At 41.7% G+C, this 25331-nt stretch overlaps 1 long non-coding RNA gene across 1 annotated transcript in view; it reads left to right on the top strand.

Annotated features, from left to right (window-relative positions):
• The window catches only part of LOC139177080 (uncharacterized), a 240738-nt gene that overhangs the window by 78653 nt on the left and 136754 nt on the right, over positions 1 to 25331 (top strand). The window contains exons 2-3 of the long non-coding RNA XR_011561495.1: positions 8108 to 8534; positions 11177 to 11222. This is a non-coding gene — a long non-coding RNA (uncharacterized lncRNA). The remainder of the gene's footprint in view (positions 1 to 8107; positions 8535 to 11176; positions 11223 to 25331) is intronic.

Below are 25331 nucleotides of genomic sequence, written 5' to 3'. Positions count from 1 at the left end.
GCATATATGAAAGGAAACTAGAGTGTCTCAACCCATATAGGATTCCTTCAGCAGGGGATGCTGTGATATGTCAACCAGAGTCCCTCTTCAGGACTCTACATGCATCCCCCCAGCTGCTAACAGTATTGATGGCTGACAGTTCACAGTTGAGGGCTTCTGTGAGATTTGCCTTCTATTGAAAACAGCTGCTTCATCCAAGCTCAGAATGCCTTCCCTGGGATAGCCCACATCAGATGACTGGTCCATGTGGAGGAAGAAAGTCCTGGAACCCTTGCCTTCAAGTAGGTCAACAATGAAGGGTCATTTCACCAGTAGTGCTACCCAGGACCACTGCTGAGATTGCAGTTACTCAGCCCCTCCCTCAGCTGGCTCCAGCTTTTGTCACCTCTTCCTGGTCTTAATCTTGAGGAAACTCCTCCCAAGAATCTCCTGTATGCAGATCTTGATCTCAGAGTCTCTTTCCCAGAAAGCTGACTTGGAATATCTTTCTTCTTCCTGTCTTCCTCCCACCTGGATATTTTTGCCCTAAGACTTCCAGGACACAAGATGATTTGGCTAAGAGCACATCCCGGGGCACTGAACCAAACCACAGTCCTGTTCCATCACTGGCTTTGCGGGTCTCTGTTAAGTTTCAGTTGCCTTGACAAAGAAGAAGCAAAAAGCCATGCCCTGAACGTGACAAGAGATTCAAAAGTTTAACTGTAACTCTGGAAAACTTATAAATAGCAAAGAAACACAGGGAAACATATTAATCTTCACCAGAAACGCAAGAAGTGCAAATTAAATCCACCTTGGGATACCATTTTACACTGACTAAATTAGCAGAACAAAGTAAAAATAAATTCAAATACGCATTGCTGGTGACATTGTGGTGAATATTGGGTCCTCTTAATCTGCCGGTTTAAATATAAATTGCTCAGCACTAGAAAGCAATACGACAGTACACAGTGGAAACTGTACAGATGCAGTTGCCCTCTGGCCCATTAATAAGAATGCATCTGAATAAATTTAAGAGAGGTTTGGGGATTTAAATTCTGATCTCTTAAATTTCACCAGGCTGAAAAACAAATGTAGTGTAAATAAATATGTACTGGATAACAAGAAGCTAGAACATAGAATTGGAAGATTGGGAGATCTGTATTATATAAGAGAAAAAAGAGCAGCATTGAACATGTGGTATTGTTTCTTGGAGCACAGTCTTTTGACTACCATTATCCAGATGGCCTGGGGTGTTGTTAACAGATGCAACTCTGAGCCTGACCCCAAATCTCATGTAGCACAGTTTATGTGAGTTGGGCCTGGGGACCTGCATTTTAAGTGAATTATCCAGGTGTCCATATGCCTCCCACATATAACCGTTTTAGATTGAAACAATCCGTTTATGCCTTCTTTTGGAGGGGTAGAATTGGGAGGGACATTATCTTTTTCAAATTTGCTGTGGTTATTTTGTTATGTTTTTATAATTGTTAAGAGAAAAAAAAAGTAATTTTCCTTCTGCACTCTGGAGAAAAGTCATTTTAATTATAGGTGTCTTAATAGTTCCTCATTAAGGGGCATAGCTTAACCTCATCCACAGGGGTAGGTTAAGTATCAAGAGAGGAAAGTCTTGCACTGAAGAAAAGGAGCATTCTTATCATTATTCATCTTCCTGGTAATAGATATTTATGATATATTTAAGAATCTTCCATTATTAACCACTCGCAAGTCCCCTTGGGTTCTGTGTCAAGCACACTGTTAGCTCCCAGCTTGGGAGATTGGGATGGCTTTGGTGTGGTTGGAGCCGTGTCACTGGGCTTAGGGAGAGCTGTTGTGAAGGTTGAGGCAGATATATTAAATCCCAAAGCTTAAAAATGTTGTACTCTTCAATCTGGAGAGGGGCAGAACACCCACGAGACAGGCATACTGCAGGCATGGAATTAGGAACACAGGCAGACACATCAGATTTAAACCCTGTCACCCCCTCCTTGTCTTGTGCAGTCATTAGCACACCGAGATAAAACCGATGTATATTTCTGTCTCAAGACCTTGTTCCAGTGACTGTGTTTTTAGTATTTCTTTCTTTCTTTGCTGGTGCTGGTCTTATTGTGGCATGTGGATCTTTAGCTGCAGCTTGCAAACTCTCAGTTTTGTCACGTGGGGTCTAGATTTCTGACGAGGGATGAACCAAGGCTCCCTGCACTGGCAGTTTGGACTCTTAGCCAGTGGACCACCAGAGAACTCCCTCAATGACTATTCAACTCTGTTAGCCTAGCAAACCTTCTGTTCTAAAATTTTAGAAAAATATGTCTGGCTTTGTCAGAAACATTTTTTTTTTTAAGTTGGTAGTTCTGCATGTGAAATGATGTTAAATTTATTTCATGTTATTCTGGTCTGGGCTTCCTTGGTAGCTCAGTCAGTAAAGAATTTGCCTGCAGTGCAAGAGACCTGGGTTTGATCCTTGGATAGGGAAGATCCCCCTGAGAAGAAAATGGCAAACCACTCCAGTATTCTTGCCTGGAAAAGCCCATGGACAGAGGAGCCTGGTAGGCTACAGTCCGTGGGTCACAAGAGTCTACAAATTTGAAGAATTGATTGAATAAACATATATTGATATTTCTGTAGCAGGTTTATTTATATGAAATACTTATTTGAATCTCACTGTATGTTTTTAAATTAATTTTTATTGGAGTATAGTTGACTTATAATGTTTAGTTTCTGCTGCACAGCATAGTGAATCGGTTGTACATACACATGCATCCTTCTTTGTAGCTTATTTTCCCACATAGGCCATCACAGAGTACTGTGCAGCCTTCCCTCTGCTCAATGGCAGATCCTCATTAGTTAAACAGAGTAGTGTGTATCTGTCAATCCCAGTCTCCCAGTTTACCCCTCCCCCTCCCCTTCCCCCTTGGTGCATCTTTAAGCTCCGTATCAGAGGAACACGGGTCAGGGAGACTTTTCAGAGGTGAGCCCTCAGTGCCGGGTTAGGTTTCCTCATTTCCAGGCCTGTTACTGATGGGAGGGAATGAAAGAGGATTAGAAAGCAGGTACTATTTATGTGTGCATGCGTGCTTGCACACACATGCACACGCACACACACACACACGCCATGAAAGAGCCTCAAAAGGACAAATGAAGAATACAGTGAAGAAACATTACGAGGTTATGGAAGGCAAATACTGATGACGATGAAATCGAATGAGAGAGGCAGAAACGTCCATTTCCATGTCTGTTACATCTAAAGAATACGAAACAAATGTCTGTCCTTGGGTATATGTGAGCTGGGAGGTCACTAAGGAACCAAATGGCTATAGGGGCTGTGACTTCAAATTAAGTTGTGCAAACCTTGGTGTCCAGAAAAGTCTCAAAGGTTTTGCTTTTCTAACAAAAGAAATAGTGATTAGTAAAGGACATTTCTCTTAAGATGGATTCCTGTGATTGAGATTTCACCAAGTGGATTAAGGATAAGTATGGATAGAAAAATGCATTTAATTCAATATTTATTTTCTTTATATCTTGCCCCATTTGTATTAGCATTTAAGCAGTGCATCAGGAACTGCTAGTTAGGGTAACTGTGGTCAAATGTCCTAACTAAAATGGCCTTTTTACTTTAATACTAAACTGTTCAATTGAAAAAACTCATGATTGTTTTCTGAATCTCTGGCAAAATGTGTGTTTTGTAATTTAGACCGTGGATCTCATAAGGGAGACCCTTTTACCCATCTGAAAAACCAAACACAGAATGACAGCAATCGCGTTCCAGTAGTGCTAAAGTCTTTAGGTCAGTTAGCTCTGGGTACATGTGTGCGTGTCTTTTCTTCCTTCTTCTAAAACAGTTTAAGTTTACTTATAAATATAGATTACTATGATACAATATTTTCAAAACATAAAAATCGGAGTATTATCATCAGTTAAAACTTAGGGTATACAAGGATCATTTATTGAGTTTTTGTGTGTGTGTGTGTTTAGCTATATGTTTGAAATAGTTTCCTTCTAAAAGCAAAAACATAAGCAGAAAAATTATCTGGACCATATATAAATCATATGGTAGACTGCCTCTGTGTGTGTCACAGGTAGTAAGTAGGCAGAGTGTTTGTTTTATAGGAATCAGCAACATTTTTGTAGAGGGACAGCTCATAAATATTTTCAGCTTGGTGGGCTATGCAATGATCTCTGTTGCATCTACTCAGCTCTAAAAGCATCCATAGAGAATACGTGAGTGATTGGATGTAATTGAGTTCCAATAAAACTTTATTTACAAAACAGATGGCAGGCCAGAATTGGTTGTAGTGTGCCAATTTCTGGTTTAGAGAGTGTACTAGGCATAATGTGTATCATTAGAACTGTCTTTTCACACTCACCATTTTACTTAAGAGGAACCCAAGGCCCACCCAGATGAAGTGACTAACCCCAAGACACACTGCAAAGCACCAGATTTCTGTGCTGTTCTCTCAGTCCCTGCAACAGAGTGGAAACCAAAATGACAGCTCTCTCCATAGAGTGGAGGGGCCTGGAGGAGGGAGTGGCAGGGCAGAACAGAGTGATAGTGCATGTAAAGGTGCCCCCATATCTCCTCTCCCTGATGATCACTGGGACTTCTCTGCATTTTGTCCATGTTTTCATGTTTGGTTTTCAGTGGTGGAGGAACCACCCAGGCAGGAAGGCTTGGACCTGCCATCCACTTGGTTCTATGGCCTTGGAGCAGTCACTGCTCCTCTCTGGCCTTCGTGAGGGGCTTGTCTGGATGATCTTGAACTCCCATTCTGTTCTTGACTTTTTCTTCAAGTGTGTTCTTCAGCGTCTCCCCATGAATCCCCAATGATTCCTGAGTTGGGATTTACTTTGGCCTTGGAGGCAGAGGGGCCATAAGTTAGCAGCGCCACCCAGGTGTCACCGGGTTACCTGTTTTCTCTGCTTACCTGGTCAACTCACTTCCCTCAGAGCATCCCAGAAACCCTGATGACCTCATTGCTTCTTGGGCCCAGAGCTGATTACCATAAAAAAGGCACCCACCTGCTCACAGAGCCTTTCCGTTTTTGGCTCTGAACTGCTGAGCTGGGCATTTTACCAACTCAGTAGTCTTGCTTATAGATTTATCTATCCCTTTAGAATCTCCACTTCTCTCTGAACTTCTTCACAGTAAGCAGTTGTGTAACAAACCAGGCCCTGGCTTCCGCATACGCTGGGCCGGGCTAGATGCAGCCCTCCTGTGGACTTGTTCCTGGTGAGTGTGTTATAGCCACTCGTCCATGTATTTTTGCCAAGGACTCAGATTGTTCTTTCTCCACTGCAGGACTTGCATCACTTAAGTTAATTTTAGTTTAACTCTAGTTCAATTTTCTTTTTAGAAAATATGGTGCAGGAATCGGAGTACTGGACTAATCTAGAGACCTGGCTTTAAGTCCTGTTGGCGTCACGACTTAGATGTGCTATTTCGGGCAAGTCCTATAACCTCTCCCAGCGGCCCAGGCACTCAGTGTTACTCTCCAGGTGAATCTAATGAGCAACCAGGCTTGAGAGCCATAGGTTTTAATCATCCAAATGATATCACTGATATGAACACACATTTCAAAAGGACTTAGCAATCGGTTGTGCCATTACTTTTGTTGTTTATTTCTATTTAAAAGAGAGATACCAAAATCCTATACAAATAAATCCCAAGAGAAATAAAACGAGCAAGTGAATAAAATGAAGCAGTGTGATACGTGACCCATAATAAGAAGTGTATGTTTTGTTTTTGTTCTGTTTCTGGCTCAAAGCTTGGAAGTTCTGAGACATAAGACCAGTGCAAGTATCTTTTGCTGTGATGTTTGGTCTCTTGTCCTTTATTCCTGAAAGGGCTGCAGAGTCATAAAGGTGAAACCAGTATCTTCTTATTCCTAACAATTCCCTTTCAACCACACCTGGGTTTTGTTAATGAGGTTACTTCTGAAAATCCCCTAGAGCTAAGGGAGATGATTGGCAGCCCAAAGCTCGTTGCCTGGGGAGCCAACCCTGTGATTGGAGAGTTGGAACTTCCAGTCCTGCCCCTGACCTGCTGGGAGGGGAAAAGGGCTGGAGATTGATGTCAGTCACCATGGCCAATGATGTAATCAATCATTCCTGTGTCATGAAGCTTCTACATGAAACAAAAGGCTGGGTTTGGAGAGCTTCTGGTTGGTGAACAGGTGGAGATTCCTGGAGGATGGCTGGCTGGAGAAGGAATGGAAACTCTGTGCTTTGCCCTATGCATCTCTTCCATCTGACTATTCCAGAGTGCTGTCTTTCTGTGATAAAACTGTAATCTAGTAAGTGAATGTTTCTCTGAGTTCTGTGAGTTGCTGTAGCAAATTAAACAAACCCTAGGAGGGGTTTGGGGTTGTTGGAACCTCCACTCTGTAGCTGGTCGATCAGAAGAGTAGGTGACAACTTGGGCTTATAACTGTCATCTGAAGGTGGTGGGGGAAGTCTTGTAGGACTAAGCCCTTAATCTGTGATGCTGCTGCTAAGTCGCTTCAGTCGTGTCCGACTCTGTGTGACCCCATAGATGGCAGCCCACCAGGCTCCCCTGTCCCTGGGATTGTCCAGGCAAGAACACTGGAGTGGGTTGCCATTTCCTTCTCCAATGCATGAAAGTGAAAAGTGAAAGTGAAGTCGCTCAGTCGTGTCCGACTCTTCATGACCCCATGGACTGCAGCCTACCAGGCTCCTCGTCCATGGGATTTTCCAGGCAAGAGTACTGGAGTGGGGTACCATTGCCTTCTCCATATCTGTGATACCTGACATAATTTCCAAATTAATAATGTCAGAACTGAGTTAAATTGTAAGACACCCAGATGATGATGCAGAACTGGCCTTAGAATCTTACACAGCCCATCCTGCAACATATTTTAGTTTTTGAGATTTTTCTTTTGAGGTATCAACCTTTCTAGATTAAAATTAGGATCAAGTAATTTAACCACCCAGTAGCCGCATGGAAGGGGATTAAACGTGTTGCCAATTTGTTTAATTCTGTGGAAACCCTGGGTGTTGAGGTTGGTGGCACCATTTTTCAAAGTGAAGCAATTAGAGCTTGAGAAGGCAAATCACTGTAAGGAAGTTTCTGTCACTGCGAGTGGAAGTGACAGGACCAAACATCAGAGTCAAGGGCACTTTGCATTAGATCTTCACTGCTTCCTGATCCTGCCACATGGAGCTTAAAACCCCATCCTTTCAAATTGCAGATGACAAGTGAATAATGCTAACGATGGCAGTAATATCACAGTATCATCTTATGTGATGTCAAGTCTTTAGGATGCTTTTATGTATTTTAGAGAATCATCATATTGAGATCACAACCACAGACGTGACTACTAGGAGGCTGTCCTTAATATAAAGGTAGAGCTACTGAAGTGACTTTGCCTGCCTGCCTGCCTTACAGGTCCTAGGAGGGAGTCTCTTAGGGAATGAGTGCTATAAACACATGGTTGATAAAGTTATCAGGCTCTCCTATTGTTACCCTACCCAATGCCGAGGAGGACACTGGGTCACTGACTGCTTAAGACACCACCAGGGAAGACATAAATTTACCAAGTGACCCAGCAGATCCACTCCAGGGTGCCTAACAGAGAAAGGAAAACACTTCTTCACAAAGACTCACACACTAGAGTTCATGACAATACTAGTTGTGATTGCCAAAAAGTGAAAACAGCACAAAAGTCCTTCAACACATGAACCAGGTAGACAAAATATGGAATACCCACACGAGAGAATATTATGTAGTCATAACAAAGAATGAAGTACTCATACTGGCTACAGCATGGGCAAATCCAAAAAAGCATTATGCTGGTTGAAAGCAGCCAAATGCAGAAGACTGTATAATATATCTTTCCCTTTATGTGAAATACCCAGAAAAGGCAAATCTACAGAGACAGTAAACCAATCAGTGGTTGCCTGGGGCTAGGAGGTGGAAACAGGGATTAATTACAAATGAGCACGAGGATCTTCTGGAGCTGATAGAAAAGTTCAAAACTGGAATTGTAGTCATGGTTGCATGCTATGTAAGTTAACTAGAAAATAAATCATTGAATTGCACACTCAAAATGAGTAAACATTATGATATATACATTCTATTTCACTAAAGTTGTTTTGTGTGTGTTTGTGTTTTTAGGAGCCCATCAGGAGTATGACAGCAAAGTCGGTGCAGTTCAGGCTTTGACTTCTCCTTTTATCACCAAGATTTTTTGGCAGAACATAGAAGGAATTCCAGCCCACAGGGAGTTGCCCCAGAAATTAGATTCAAGAGACATGTTCAAACCAATCTGCAGCATATAAATTTATATGAAGAAACTGATCTTCCCAGAAACAAGGAGGTTCATGTCATCCCACCAGGGCTTTGACTTGCTGCATTGAATAACCAGGAACTGACTTTCTGGTTATGGCTGGATAAAAGCACTGGGTGATGGATGGGGTCAGGGATGTTTCACAACAGCCACTCAGGAGACCTGGGAACAAAACCAGTCACTTACCGGAGAGGCCGTTCATGGACCAGTTGCTCATGTTCCCAGATCCAGTGACCCTTCTCCTGGATGTTGCTGGTGAGTCATTGTCAAGTCTGTCCCTCTCTTTTCTGCTTTACCACTTTCCATTCAGACAATTATTGTTCTGTTCCAGCAGTCTTTCTCCAAGCCAGCCCATTGTGCAGTATTTTAGGCTTTTTTGTCCTTCTGTATGATGACATTATGTATCTGTCTTCTTGAAACTTTGGTGTGGTTACACTGACCCACCTTTGTGAGAGTAAGCTGTGACTACAGAGGCCAGTGCTCCCAGGACTCCCCAAAGGCCCTCTTCTAGACTCTGGAGATGCCTGCCATTCCTGGGGACAAGGCAGCACGTGCAATGGCTGGGTTCATTGGTTTGAGCCTGATAAACTTCCTATTCTCTTAATACAGATGGAGCAAACAGCTGCCTGTTCTCTATGTGGGTTCAGTATTGGAATGTAGCATTCTCCCTGCGCATGAAACCCCAATCCCTCCAGCTTCCTCCTGCCCCTTCCTCATGGAGTTGGATACAAAGACTGGCATAGAACTGGGTGAACAGTGTGCGGCCATTACTGTCCATTGTGGGTGGGCCAGTCTGACATGTGTATGTCACATCATTTCTGCCCCTCTCATCTCCTTGAACTGCCCATGACTCAGATTAGGATGCTTGATGCTGGCGGGCTGTCTGCATGTTTTCAAATTAATTAGCGAGCTTTGGCTGCTCCTTGGGAAGGGTCTGCCAATGCGCTGTCCCCCAGCTCCAGCCCTGATCCCAACCTTTTACTTGATCCATAGTACTCGCCATAACCTTAGCTTTAGAATTGGATGAACCCTATCTCAAATATGATGAGAATACAAATCACTTAACCATGATGGCTGATACAACTTTATTGCTAATATTATTATTATACTTTTAGCCACTGCTTTATCCTAACCCTAATGGTATGAATCCTATCTTCAGATTTTATTTTAAAAAATCCCTTCCTTGGTTGAATGCTTAAAGTGTCCTATATCAGAATATCTCTCATCTATCAATCAATTTATCTATAGATTGATAATCTATAACTCTCCAAAACAATTTCATTAGCTGCTAAGCTATCTGCCATCATCTGCCTGTCTTCCAACCCTGCCTATCCAATCCAGGGTTTTTCAGTATAAACACCATGAACATTTTGGGCTGGATGATTTTTAAGACTATGTCCTATGCCTGTAGAGTGGGTCCCAGGATATTGAACCTCTGGTCACTAGACTTTGGTAGCTCTTCTTACCCAAGTCGTGTTGTGGCCATCAAAAATGTCTGCAAACAATGCCAAATGTCCCCTTGGAAGAAGGGAACGAAATCAATCTAGTCTTTCATTTATCCATTATTATTATTATTATTTTACTGCTTCTTTCTAGAAGGTACAACATAAAGACTCTTGTCATTTTACAGATGAAGAAACTGAGGCTGAGAATTTAGGTGACTTATATAAGATTGCATAAGTATTACATGATTGATCTGGGTTATAAAATTAGATTTGCCTATTTTAAAGCACCTATGTCTTCTCTATCATACAAGGCTATTTTAAATTAGATGCCATTGTAATCATTTGATCCTCAGTGCCATCGTTCTCCTTTATTCCCAATTTAAAATCTTCCTCAAACTTAAATCTGACCCTCAAGTCCAAACATGTCTTCCAGCTAAAACATAGGTGAAGGTATCTACACCCCAAACCTCCATTCTAATCCTGTCCTCGACTCAAGATGTAACCCTATTTCTAGCCCCAGTTCTTAGTTACTTTTTTTTAAATTTATTTATTTTTTACTTGAAGGATAATTGCTTTATAGAATTTTGTTGTTTTCTGTCAAGCCTCAACATGAATCAGCCATAGGTATACATATGTCCCCTAAATCTGGTTTCCCATCATCCCAGACGATGAGAGTGTTAACCTGAAGAGTGCCTTCCAGTGGCAGTGAACCCAGTGGCCGTAGACAAGCTTGTTTGCAGCCAGGGACATGTATATTACTCCATTCTAAAGAAGTAGGACGCAGATGGTCCCTTCTCTGCTGATCCACTGAGGTCGTATGCATGGAGGCCCTATTTGTCGCAGACCCCCTTAGGTTGGGATATTTGGCAATTTCCAACAGTGGGAAGCTTCTGTTTGCCTTCTTCAGTGACAGGCTACCTCTGAAAAACTGAGCAAATGAAGAAGAGGTTTGAAACCAATCCATTGGCTTCTCAGAGCCTGACATATTGTTTTCAGCTTCTTCCCAGCAGTTTTGATTTCTACCCCACTACTCTGAGGCCTATTAGATGGCTGACAGCTTCTGGCCTCCATGTCCAGAATTCAAACATGCAGAGACTTCTTCTTCTTTTTTTTTTTTTTTTTAAGCAATTAACAGTGATGCTTGGAAGAGATGGCAACAAGCTGAAAAAAATTAATTGAAAACTTAACCTTCAAATAAAAATACTTAGACCTTAGGCATCCATTTGTAAGCAGTTTATGCTGTCTGTGTGCATTTTGTTGTATTATTTAAGTGTTTTCTACACCATTTCTGATTAATACAGCCATGCTATTTTCCAGTCCAGTCTCCTTAATAAATATATGTGTCAAATATCTGTTTCCTCCCCTGAATGCAGAGGCTTTTAATTCCCCTTGTTTGCATGTGCTAACTGGTTGTGTAACGAGATTAACAGCTCTGTCTTTTCCTTTCTGCAGATTTTTAGAAGAAAAGCCAGTGGGCTCCCAGACAAAGTTAAAAAAGGTACCTTCTTTAATTTTGCATATTGTTAGCTACAATCCGGTTGCTAATGTTTGTTTTATTTCCATCTGTCAAAAGCAATGCCAAAATACGTTGTGTTTGCCTTGAGTTGGCTCAATTAATCCTTCTCTGGAAACAGTTCTGTCATTTCATGTTTGGTTAAGGCCCTGATTCAGTAGCTACCAAACGGGGGCCGGTGCACATTTAATACAGCTTTCTGAGAAGTGGAATATCTGTTTGACAAAAGGGAAAGGTGGGGTAGCGCCCTTATAGGAATGTCGATCTGGAGCCAGCCCCATCGCTCCTGTGGATACAAACATGTGTATTTTAGCTTGATCCTGGGGAACTAAAAGAATCCAGCAGATGGATCACACTATGAGAATGGCTTGGTGGGGACTCAGTCTGGGGCAGACCACCCTGCCCAAAGGGCGGCCTCTGTCTAAGTCTTGATGATGGTGTATGCGTCAGCCAATGCTGCTATAATGAAATACCACAGACTGGGCAGTTTAAATGACAGATTTTCTCGAGGTTCTGGAGGCCAAAGTCCAAAGTCAGCAGGGTGGGTTTCTTCTGAGATCCCTCAACCTGGCTTGTAGGTGTGGCTCGTGTCTTCACATGGGCTTCCCTCTGTGTCTGTGACTTGTCTGTGCAAAGTCTCCTCTTTTTATAACCACCCGTCATACTGAAACGGACCCACCATAATGAACTCATTTTAACTCATTGACCCTTTAAAGACCCTGTGAGCAAATACAGTCACATCCTGAGATGCTTGAAGCTAGGACCTCAACGTATGCATTTTGGAGGGATGTAATTCAGCCCACAACAAATGGTAACCAGAAAAAAAATGAAAATATGATGAGGTAAGAAGGGACAAATCTTAGGCCAAAAGCTGTAAAAGCAACCACTCTGTAATTCTCTCTCATACTCTCCCCTCTCACGTTTCTTCCTTCTCTATCTCTGAAGAAAAGCTCTCGTCACCATTCCTGTATATTAGCATATTTTACAGAAGGTAAGCTTTTAAATCAGCATGCTCTGAGTTCAAATCCTGACTTGACTTCTTCTTAGCTGTATGACCAAGGGCAAGTCGTTTAAATTCTGACTCTCAGTTTCTTCCCCTTAAAATGGGGCTAATAACTAAACCCACTGATTTTGTTTTGTAAGGATAATAAGATATACGTGTGAAAACCAGTGGCAAGCCAAGACTGGGGAAATGGGGGTGGCCTGCCCGGAGCGCAGGTGGTAGTGGGGGTGTGTTGTCGATAGGAAATAGGAAAGTAGTAACACAATTTCCATTTTAAAATTAAAAACAATTTTTTTATTTGGCTGTGCCAGGCCTTAGTTGCAGCACTTTGGTTGTGGCGTATGGGATCTGGCTGCCTGTGGCTGTTCAGTCACCGGGTCGTGTCCTACTTTCTGCGCCTCCTGGACTGCAGCAGGCCAGGCCTCCCCGGCCCTCTCCATCTCCCAGAGTTCGCCAAGTTTGTGTCCATTGCATCGGTGATGCCGTCCAGCCATCTCATCCTCTCACGCTCTCTTCTCCTTCTGCCCTCAATCTTTTCCAGCCTCAGGGACTTTTCCAGTGAGTCACCTATTCGCGTCAGGTGTCAAATGACCAAATACTGAAGCTTCAGCTTCAGGACCAGTCCTTCCAGTGATTATTCAGGGTTGATCTCCCTTAAGATTGACTGGTTTGATCTCCTTGTTGTCCAAAGGACTCTCAGGAGTCTTCTCCAGCACCACAGTTTGAAGACCATCAATCCTTTGGCTTTCTGCTTTCTTTACAGTCCAGCTCTCACAACCATATATGTTCACTGGGAAGACCATAGCCTTAACTATCCCTAGTTCCCTGACCAGGGATCATACCCAGGCCCCCTGCCTTGGGAGTGCAGAGTCTTAGCCATTGGACCGCCAGGGAAGTCCCAAAGTTCCTTTTTAAACAATGCCTGTAGTAAAATACTGTTGCCCTTCTGGGAAGATGCTGCCCCGTGCTGCCCCACCCTCCCTTGTCTGGAGTTTCTATCTATTGCATATTAAATGCATGTGTTTATGCTTCCCCCTCCCCCACACACACTTGTGTCTTGAATTTAGTCATTCTCAGGACAACTTAACCAAAGGTATTTCACATGACTGCACATCTTATTTTTTTATTCATTTTACTCAGAAATTGCCAAACCTCAGAGCTAAATTATATATGACAGAGGAAAGTCATCATTTAGTTGTTGTTTTGAAAAGAGGAGGCCCGGTCACCTCTGGTTAGAGCCTTCCTCTTCCTTCCCAAATCTCTTCAGTTCCTCCGTCCAACTTCCAGGGCTGGTTCCTCCCAGAAAACATCCAGATATGAGTTAGGAATCAAGGTAGGCAACCCCTAACCGCAGGAGATGTGTGTGTGTGGCTGGGTCTGTTGCTTTTATGATTCCAGGTCCGTTTCTGAAGTGGTACCCCATCCCTTGGCATCTTTATATGAGGTAGCTGCTTGTGTAATTGCTGTAATGTGTGAGTAGCTATTTTATATAAACAGAGAGAATTGGTTGGTTGTGCTAAAAAAAAAAAATGGCAACATAAAACAGAATTCCTTTTTTCAATGGATGACATCTGTCTTCATATAGCATCAAAAAGTCTAAACCCTTAGCATGAATCATTAAGCTTTCCCAGAAAATATTTTACGTTGGAATTTTACAAAGTAACTTCCTCAACCTAGATCTCCGAAGGTAGAAGAGATAGATGATGGTGTGTACATTGCATGGGTTATCTTGCAATTATTAAAATGAAGGCTTTGATGGCCATGTAATAAAATGGAGCTTTTTGATCATATTAAGTGAACAAAAAGAAGCAAAATGCTCTATAATACATGTGCTAAGTCACTTCAGTCGTGTCCAACTTATAGACTGTAGCCCACTAGGCTTCTCTGCCCATGGGATTCTCCAGGCCAGAGTACTGGAGTAGGTTAGCTGTTTCCTCCTCCAGGAGATCATCCTGACCCGGGGATAGAACCCGCATCTCTTCTGTCTGCTGCATTGGCAGGCATGTTCTTTACCACTAATGCCACCTTGGAAGCCCCATGTAATACATATTGAAAGGTTTAACTGCAAAAGGCAAACACATCAAATTATATCTAATAATATGTAAAATTGGGCACACTCACACAAGAATGCCCTTGGAAAGGGCCCTTTCCTGTGGAGTGAGTGGTAGGTCTTATATCTGCTCTGTCCACATTGGGTATTGGAAGCTTAAACCTGTATCTTGCATTAGTTTAGGCCTGACTTGGATTTCTGTAGTTAATGGGTTGTATGAAGTCTGAGGGTGAAGGGTGGGATGTATTAATAATTTAGGATATAACAATGGCACTCAACGAGGGGTTAGTGTGGTGGAACCCAATCTGAGATGGAAACTTGATGGAGATTTCTAGGTGGTTAACATAGCCATAATTCAGATAACCTTTCAATATATTGAAGCAGGACCTTAATAAAAAGCCACAATGTCTTCTTAGTAGGATATGGTAAAATGTCTAGCTTGTGTTTACTATGAGAATCATCTTTCTGCTCAGATGACTCATTTTTGCCAGCCACGTTCTCTCCCTGTGCCCTTCTGGACACATTATAGACTTGCCCCAAGACAACACTTCTGTGGGTCAGGCCCGTAATTGGGAGCTGCAGACTTTTCCAGTTTCTGTTATTAGTGTCTGTTCAATTGGTAGAATGTGAATAACCAAGTTATTGTAAAGCCACATGAAAGGCATCCTGCTCTCCTCCGTGCCCCACCATGTGCAGCCACACCTCTGCTTTTTTCTGTGCGGCTTCTTCTGATTTCTGGTCCCTCATCTGACTTCTCTTTGTTTGCCCTAGGACACTGAGCTGTGGAGGGGTTTTGGTAGCAGCAATTATTTTTCAAACTGGGAAGATATGAATGATAAAGGGACTGTGTCAGCTGCGGGGCTGTAGATTCCATGCCTTTTCCTAAACACTATGATTCAACCCTCCCACTGGAGTCTGCCTGGTGGGTCACTTCACGCCCAGAGCCATGAAGCTCCACGTGGAACAAGGGATCTGGAAGGACACATATGGAGATGTTACTAGTGACTGCATTTCAGTCTTGGAGTTACGGGAATATTTTCTTCCCTTGTTTTCCAAATGTCCTTTGATGACTTTGATGAAAAAGAAAAGACTATTTTGTTTTTTTTTTTAACCATAGTAGTCTTGCTGTTTTTTAATGTGCATGTCAAACTGCTTGATATCATGTGAACTAATTCTGTTAATTCAACATTTTTTATTGTCACACATGAGAAATGGAAATACTGAAATTAATAAAGAAGAATAATTTAAAATTTCCTTTAAAATCATTACTATGTGCTGGATGCTGGTAGGAAAATCTTTCTAATTTAAAACTTTGAGAAACATATTTGTGAACTAAAATAAATAGAATAAATAGAAAGGAATGGAGATTATTGTCCATGGTATTATAAAATATGTGGGTATGGTTCATCCCAACCTTTATTTAATCACTTGTTTATTCATTGAACATTTTATGTGAACTTGGCCATTGGACGCACTGATGACCCAAGTACAAAGTCCCTGTCCTCAGGGAGCTTATAGTCTAGGTAAATTTTCTATCAGAATGTATTCTTGTCCTACTCTTTGCAACCCCATGGACTGAAGCCCACCAGGCTCCTCTGTCCATGGAATTTTCCAGACAAGAATACTGGAGTGGGTTGCCATTCCCTTCTCCAGATTTTAGGATTAACAAATACTAAAAAGTGGAGAAAAAGAAAACTGATAGATTACAGAACTATATTTTGCATGCATGGGAATATGTAGGATAAAACTTTATTTTCCTCTTTACCCAATACCCACACACACACACACACACACACCTACACACCTATAGTGTCATCCTGTCTTTACCTGGCTCACAGACCCAGGATTTATACAGTCATAAAAATAGTTAGTCATTTATTTAAAGCACTTGTTCTTAAAAGGAGCATTTGACTCCCCTACATCTTGTTCACTCCCAGTGGTATCTACTCATGGACAGTTATTAAATAAATGAAAGCAGTCAGTGAGGTCAATCAGGCACCCTTATATCCGAGGGGCCATCACTCCTACAAGGAAAGGGCTGTATTGGGGCAGAGACAAGAAAGCCCTGGCAGCAATGCATACAATAAAGGTGCATTTCATTGAGTCATTGGTTTAAAGTATCAGAGAATCCAACAGATGGATTAGTAGATTATCTCACCTCAGTCTGCCAGGACCTCAATGGAAGAACACTTATTACAGACTAGCAATTCCAGGTGGCATCACTCAAGAACTTTTATTAATATATATATATATATTTATATATGTCTTACATATATAAAGACATACATATATGTCTTACATATATATATATATATATATATATATGTAAGACAAAGGGGTGGTTGGGAATACTGCCGAACAAAGAAACAACTTCATCTTGAGAGTGATCTGTTGTGTAAGTAGGATGTGGAGGGCACATATAGAATGTTTGGTAAAACACAGGAAGTTGGGACCCCAAAGCACCATTGGAAAGCCTTCTTGGGAACAACTACAACACAGTCTGATATGGGAACAATGGAGTGAGTAACGTCAGAATAAGTTCCAAGGAAGCTAACACTCAGCTGCCCATGGTGAAGACAGACATACATGATCAGAAAGTAAAATCCAAGCTGAGTAGGAAAAATCTGAAAACATGTCCCCAGACCAGATCCTTGCTTCCCTCTCTCCCTCCCCACCCCCCATCCTTCCTTTTCTTTCCTTCAAGACTGTGTATCAAACAGCTGACATATATCAGAGAAATACAAAGCAAAAGATGAGGTAAGGACAGAGAGACAGGACGGGTATAACTCACACACGGTTTTAGATATTTCTAAAGATTAAAAGCGAGCAATTGAGAGAAAACAATCATCAAGGGTGTAATTAGATACAATTTTCTGAAGCTGAAAGGATCTAAATATGGAGATCAAAAATCCCCACTGTATTGTTTAAAAAGATAAAGAAAGATCTACACCTAGAAGAGCAGAGTAAATGCCAGGAAATGAAACAACTTAGTCAGTGTTTCCACAGAAAAGCGTGTGACCCAAGAGTGCTCTGCCTAAATGGCCACTTATGGGTGAAGGGAAAGAAAAACCCTAAACTTCAAAAAAAAGAAAAGAAAAACTCTATAGACAAACACAAAACAAAACAAAAACCATACTGAAATTGAAAAACTTCCAAAATGCATTACCAGTAAAATCTTATTTGAGGAAAAAAGAGCTTGAATACAATCTATACTCAACAAGTAACTGACTTGAAATTAGTGACTCAAAAATGGGAAAACCATGGCATTAAGAGTGATTGTGAGAAAAGAAAACAATATAAGGTCAAAAGCTAGAAATAGCCTTCCAATTTGAATGTATGTTCCAATGTAATTCTCAAAAAAGATGGTCTCAATTATGCTACTTACACAGTACTAGTAGAAAATGAGATTAGAAAGGGGACATGAAAAACTCATTCAATTGCTCGTCTTACAAGAGTATGAGAGTTGACATTAAATCTTACATGTCAGAGGGAAATATGATCTAAATATATAAAAGTCAAGCAAGGCAAAACTTATGAAAGGGTGAGTTCCTCCCAAACTCCAGGGGAAAAATAAGCCAAATATAGCCAAAAATAAAGAGAGCAAGTGATAACAGGATTGATATAAAACAAGATGGCCGAGTCGGTCATGTGCTAACTATTCATGTGTGTGTCATTACCTCATTGCATCCTCTTTTACAGATGGGTAAACTGAGGAACAGTCACTTTAAACACCTACAAAGTGCTTGGATTAGATCTCTTGATAGATAGTAACTGGGACACATATTAACTTGCCATGTCAGAGTCACATAGTGACTTGACTCTTGGCATCTCCCATGGCGGGCAAAGCCCTCATCTTAACCTGCCTTGCACAGAAGATACTATCTAAAATCTGTAATATGAGCTTCTCATATTTTATCCCCATATAACAGCTCCACTGTTGAGAATATGGAAAAAGATGGCAGAAGGAAGAAAAATATATGGAGAGTCCCTGACGGATAATACTGTTACTGTAAACAAATGGTGAGATTTTACCTAGGGGTAACCTATTATTTGCCTCTCATTTTACCTATGTTCTCAGAGTGCTGAGCTGACTCTGTAGCCTAGAGGCATGCTCGCTTAACCAAGACATTCCACCCCATAGCCAGGAGTGAAATCAAGGGCTGACAGTTCACAGCTCTGCCTCCCAGAGGCAATCGCACAAGGGAGCTGGGTGTAGAGACTGCTGATGAAAGGTGTCTGTCGGCAATTTTTGGATCCTTTTAAAAGATCGTGTATGATTAACAATATTTTCCAAAAATTGAGAAGACTGAATTTCTCCTATTGTGTTCAACAGTAAAATCCCATTCAGGACTACATTAAACTAAAAGAAAGGAATGTTAAAAAATTGGTTGCAAAATACTACTGAGGGAATGCAAAAACAAAGAAAGCAGAGCTGACAACCTTGGTTTCCAACAAACTTTATTCCAGGCCAAATAATATTAAAGGAGACAAAGAGTGTCATTTTACAATCCACAGTACAGATAAAATAGTCATGAAAATTTATTTGCCGAATGACACAGCATCAAAATATATAAAGCTAAGAATGTTAGAAATAAAATGGGAAATTTACAGGAACACGTTTGTTTGGGGAGCTGGTAACATACTTCTTTTACTCAAGGCAGATAAAATAGAGTAAAATCACTAAGTACATAGACAAATTTAAATAAAACAGTAACACTATTCCTGTATTAAAATTAAAATGTTTAAGTTTCACCAGAAATTTTATAAAATTGTGTCTTATTCTAAGCCACAACTATAAGCACAATAATTAAATAAAAATAAATAAGCAGATGTTTTGTAAGGTCAACTCTCCAAGTTTAAGGCCAGATAAATACAAATCAAAAATAAAAAGAAATAATGAACATTAAAATTTCTCTCTAAATAATTTTGGGTTGATGAATAGTAGGAAGTCAGTTGCTAATTACTTAGAAAATAAAGGTAAGACTATGCCATTGTAAACCCATGTTTCACTGCCAAAGCTTTAATCCAAGGCAAATTCATATGGTAAATCAGTTCCTAATTTAATAAGAAGTGAGAAAAATAAGTTAATGAGTCTCTTTAAGATGTTAGACTGAGAACTCAAAACTAACCTAGGGAGAGGAGGTAAATGCAAATGATGGACATAAGAACAAAAATAAAATACTTATAAATAGAAGAAATAAATCATTGTAGGAAATGGTATTCAATCCTTCTCCCCAACACCCACCACTTCCCCCCATCACATAATACTGAAAGTAAATAAAATAGATACCTAGGTCAACTTCTGGTAATCTTATTAAAAAAAAAAAAAAGAATCACCATTCACCCTTAAGGAAAATTAGAAATACTGGGTAATGCCAAATATAGAGAACGTTTAAAAATAAGAAAATGCCGTTAGGGTGTACCACTTGAGGTAAACACATTGATAAAAATATTGATAAAATCAATTATTTAGAGAAGAAATAGAATTAACTGAAACTGGCTCAAGGAAAAAAAAAAGCCCAGCTAATTAACTACATAGATGAGTAACCACAGAAGAAAATGAACGTGTACTGTTTTAATGTGGCAGACAGTTTCATCGATGGGCACTCTCAAACTATTGAAGATCAGGTAATTTCTATGATTTATAAATTCTTCCAGAGCACAGACAAAATATGAATATGTACTTCTAAGCAATACCACAGACTATACAGGTCTGATATACCTTTCTACCTTTTGACAATGCAAGAAGACAAGGTAGCAAATCAACATACATTTAAGAGAGGACTGTAGGGACACACGCTACGGAGGTTATGGAATGGATTGAGATGTAACAGTCTTAAAACCAAACAGGCCCTACAGTTTGGAAAATCTAGAGAAAGCGCTCAATCTATCAAGTTCTCTCCTGTTCTTTATCACACGTACGTATTCCAATGCACACACATATTTATGTATTCTCTCTTGCATGCACACACACCTGCAAACACAGAGCTTTGAGACTCACCCTCACTGTCTACCTTTCACTGGAAGCCCCAGGAGTTCCTCTGACGAGAACAGCAGGTAACCATCCACAACATTATGGGAAATTTATTATAAACATGCGTGTTCCAGAACCCTGCTCAGAGCTCAGGTTTCCATTAACTTCTCTACCGCTTTATTGTTTCATCACTCAGTCACGTCTGACTCTTTGTGACCCCATGGACTGTAGCCTACTAGGCTCCTCTGTCTGTGGAATTTTCCAGGCAAGAATACTAGAGTGGGTTGCCATTTCCTTCTCCAGGGGATCTTTCCAACCCAGGGATTGAACCCACATTTTCTGCACTGGTAGGTGGATTCTTTACCACTGAGCCATGAAGGAGGCCCCTACTTGCTTTTAAAGATTTAGAAATGTAACCTAGAGAGCTGCAGAAATAAAAGTGGTGGCCGGAGAAATGTGTCATTCTGGATTATTTATTTGTGCGTGAAAAAGTGGTGCAACTCACGGCAGGGAGCCTGCTTGTTGGAGTAGGAGAAAATTAAACTTGAAACCAATGAATGAAGAGCTGTGGCCAGTATTCCAGGAAACCTGGGTGGTGACTACTGATGCTCTTGACCTTGGCTCCTAAAAAGAGTAGGTTTAGTTTTTTATTCCTCCCAGTTTGGGGTGAGCAAATAAACAAATAAATAATTTAAAAAAATCACTGTGGGGGCCTTTGCTTAAGAGGAAAGAAACATTGTTCTAGAGGACTCAAAGAAAAAGTGTATCTCTAAAGATTAAACTTTCTAAGATAAGTCTAAAATATAAGAAGTCCAAGGCAAGTCCTAGAAACAGTCAACCTCTGTGAAATAGAATCGAGGTGGTACGACAAAGGCAAGAGATTAAGATGAATGCAGAGGGGCAAAGAGAGTCCCTTGGGGTCAGAACAGACGACTGGAAATCTCAAAATGTTGTGGTAGAATTTTAAATTTGCATTGGAGGCAACAAAAAACAGCTGACATCACAGTATAAGCTGTGACATCCCTGGAGTCAATTGTGTGGACTGGAAATGAGAGAAGACACATTGTAATCTGCCATATGGTCTCACTGAGGGATTTGGAACATATTTTAATTTACGTCTTGGTAATTTAGGATTCTAATTTTAATTTCCCATTTTGTTTTTTCACTCTGCTCTAATCAGATGATTCTTTTAGAAGCTACTGGGTGTATGTAGACTGTGTAGACTTCGGCTTCCATGCAAAGTTACCCCAACCTGCTGCATAGTTCTTGGGTCATTCTTAAAATTTTTCTTCTTTGTCATCCTCTAACTAGACCCCCAATGTCCATAATTTCCTTCTGAGTTAGATCTGCCTCTCTTCTATCCCCTCCAGGCTTTACTTTTAAACATATATGTCTTCTAATCGACTGTGCACTAGAAAAGCAACTAACCCGTTTTATTAGAAGTATATGAAAAATTAATTGCCAATAGATGTTAAATTTTTTTTAATGGTGCTGCCTGAAGTCATGAAGAATTCTTCTTTGAGAGTCAGTTAAGAGACAATTATGATCATTATTTTAACTCCTCAGTATTTTTTTTTTTTTTTTCATGGTTCTTTGGTCATTATTCACTCTCATTCTACATAGCAGATTGATTTAATTATTTAGGTGTTTTGTATATAAAATCATTTTAATGAGTATTGATTGAAGTGCACATTTGTACAACTGCGTTGGAGGTATCTATAGAATAAGGCCATTGGGTTTCTTTTGGAGTAATTCACAAAGATGGGGTGTCTGTTATTTTAACAGAACTAGGAGCTGTTTGTCTCAGTTGCAGGAATCGTTGGAAGGATTAGAGATGAAGATTAATGTAGGACATTTCTTTAACATCCCTGGGAGCTGGGATGAGCCCTCCCTCCCAGCCCCAGCTGTTCTGGAATTCAGGGAAAGCCTCAGCTTGTACTTTGTCCCAAGCTTCCTTTTCTAGAGTTGAATACAGCTGCCGGGCTGCCGAGGGACCATGTCTCACGCAAGTTGTCTGCGTGGCTTGAGGTTTAGTTTGTGTAGTTACAGTGGAAGGAGTAGGATGGCCTCTGTGTAGGAAGCATGGGTTACTGCAGTGGAGCTGCCTCCTCAAGCCAGGTTGCCTGACTCTATACTGAGGGCTTCTCAGCTGAGGTTCCAGTCATCTTGCTCTCTAAAGTTCTGTGGGGTGCACTGGAAATCTCCCTGTGGGACAGTCAGTTACTCACTTGCTCTCTGACAGCTCAAGGACTAGAAGATCCCTCTGGGTATTTTCTGTAGTTCCCATTGAGCTAAATAGGGATTCTAAATTTTAAACAAAACAGCCTGAACTATTGGATAGCAGGAAGGGCTGAAGTTGTTCTGGGAACCATGTATTGTAGCTCCTTGGTTTAGTGGTTTACTGAGGACTACCATTGGGCTGGCATCGCTGACTTTATTTGCAAAATAGAGAAAGGGGAGAAAGAGAAGAGAGATAAACCAAAATCCGAGGGTCACCTTTCTCTTGAGAAATTTGGATATATGGATCCACCGTGAGTCAATATGCCCCCCTGAGTAGGAGAGAAAGAACTTTTATTTTCAGGACCGAGCCGAAGACTGAACAAAAAGTAAACCAAAACAGACAGACAAACAGAACTAGAGCTTTTCTCTCTGGGGACTGTGAAGAAGGGAAAGTCAAACTAACTCCCGAGTCATGAATCCTGGCTCAAGTCACATGGAGTTAGGATTTTAACTGAGGAGGGATTTTGGGAAACTATGAGTTCAAGCCCCCACTGTGAAGAAAGACACATGCAAACGCGTTGACAAACAGCTCTCACTGGTAATCACATTTTTCTCAGCCTGACCTAGAGTGGAGTCAGGATTCACCACTAGCCTCACACTGCCTTGGTCTTCTCCACTCCCCTACCTCTCCCGTAAGTAATAGTGATCATGTTCTAGCTTCTCTTTCTTCTAGTTTCGACTTCCCTTTCTCAGTCCTAGGGGCGGGGGCAGACTTTAGACAGTGGATCGGTCCTGAGTGCAGTTCAGGTGTGGACAGAAAGATTCATGAAGTGAAATTGCTCTCAAGGTCCTGGAAGGCCAAGACAAAGTGACTGCCCCGGGTAAGAACAGGTTGAGACATGAGCATAGAAGCCTGACCTGAGCGGGAAATGGATGGCACACTTGTACTGCATCCTTGATGGAGAGGGGAGAGAGATGCTGTGCTGAGAGCAGGACCCAGCCAGCTTGAGGAAGCTCTGCAGAAGTACCTGATCTTCTTCTCCCTCTCCTGAGTCTCCTGCAGGGTCTCTCCACTGCTGCTGCTGTCACTTCAGTCGTGTCCGACTCTGTGCGACCCCAAAGACGGCAGCCCACCAGGCTCTGCTGTCCCTGGGATTCTCCAGGCAAGAACACTGGGGTGGGTTGCCATTTCCTTCTCCAATGCATGAAAGGGAAAAGTGAAAGTGAAGTCGCTCAGTCGTGTCCGACTCTTTGAGACCCCAGGGTCTCCACTGGCCACATCCAAAGAGATGCCAGAAAGCACAGGCGTCCCTGGTGCAGTCCTAACTGGTCCTTCCTCCAGGATGAGGGCAGGAGAGGAGACAGAGAGGCAGGGGCTTGGAGGTAGTGGTTGTTGTCATTCAGTCGCTCAGTCGTGTCCGAATCTTTGTGACCCCGTGGACGGTAGCCTGCCAGGCTCCTCTGTTCATGGAACTCTCCAGGCAAGAATACTGGAGTGCATTGCCATTTCCTTCTCCAGAGGATCTTTCTGACCCAGGGATTGAACTTGCGTCTCCTGCATTGGAGGCAGATTTCTTTACTGCTATGCCACCGGGGACTTGGAGGTTGCACAGCTCAAAAGTGGAGATGTGTGGAAGTCTGGAGAAGTCCTATGACTTTGACCCAACTGCTGTCTCCCTGTGCCATGGCACCCATCAGTCGCGGGGAATGTCAGTGTGAGAGGGAAGGCATGGGAGCTGAGTTCCCTTTCCTGCCCTGTCCACTGGACAGATGAGCCCGATGCCATGCTGCCTCCCATGGGACAGGACAGTGATTTCTAACAGAAAGCTCTCCCCAGATAACACACCAGTCCGTGGGCTAAGAGATGTCTCAGGCTCAGGAGAGCACAGAAGCACGTTTGGCAGGATCGTTGATAGCCATGTCCCCATCACTGGACTAAAAGAATAAGAGCAGCTCATGAAAGCCCTTCTGGTTATGGTGCTCATGCCAGAAAATGCAGTGATGTCTTTCATCATTTGGTTTTAGTAGAGGTTGTTTTCAGATGGAAGCAATCTGTCTTTCCTATGTCTGAGAAGAGTGGTTATTAACTATGTAGAAACTGTCTCTAACAGTGGGTCAATTAATTACTGCATTTTAGAGCTGCTCCTTGAAAAACAGCAATTAATTTCACTGCGTTTCTGGGTATTTCTTCTCTACACCTTATCCATTTGCAATCACTGTTATTCTCAGCAGATACGGAGACTTGATTATTTCTGAGGGCTTTACAAGAGATCATATTCCATTTTTTTTTAATGAATGCAGGGAGAGAATTGGGTTTTAATTATCGCCGACACCTTTTCACTGTTAGAAATAGGCTTAAGAAGACAGAAAATGGGAAGAATTCATACTGAGAGTTGGGACATACTCAGAAAGACTATTTATCCAAACAAATCTTAAGTGAAAAATGCTACCTGATCTGCAAAACAGAATCCAAACACAACGTGGGGTATTTCTGTTTACTGATTAATATTATTTGTATTGTTCTGGTCTATCTAATGGGTTGCTGCTGCTGCTAAGTCGCTTCAATCATGTCCAACTCTGTGTGACCCCATAGACGGCAGCCTACCAGGCTCCCCCATCCCTGGGATTCTCCAGGCAAGAACACTGGAGTGGGTTGCCATTTCCTTCTCCAGTGCATGAAAGTGAAAAGTGAAAGTGAAGTCGCTTAGTCATGTCCGACTCTTTGCGACCCCTTGGACTGTAGCCCACCAGGCTCCTCTGTCCATGGGATTTTCCAGGCAAGAGTACTGGAGTGGGGTGCCATTGCCTTCTCCGATCTAATGGGTTAGTTTTTCTATAAGTTTTTTT

The sequence above is a fragment of the Bos indicus genome, chromosome 18, assembly GCF_029378745.1.
Source record: "Bos indicus isolate NIAB-ARS_2022 breed Sahiwal x Tharparkar chromosome 18, NIAB-ARS_B.indTharparkar_mat_pri_1.0, whole genome shotgun sequence".
Classification (NCBI taxonomy): Eukaryota; Metazoa; Chordata; class Mammalia; order Artiodactyla; family Bovidae; genus Bos; species Bos indicus.
This window is presented reverse-complemented; position numbering and strand designations above follow the sequence as displayed.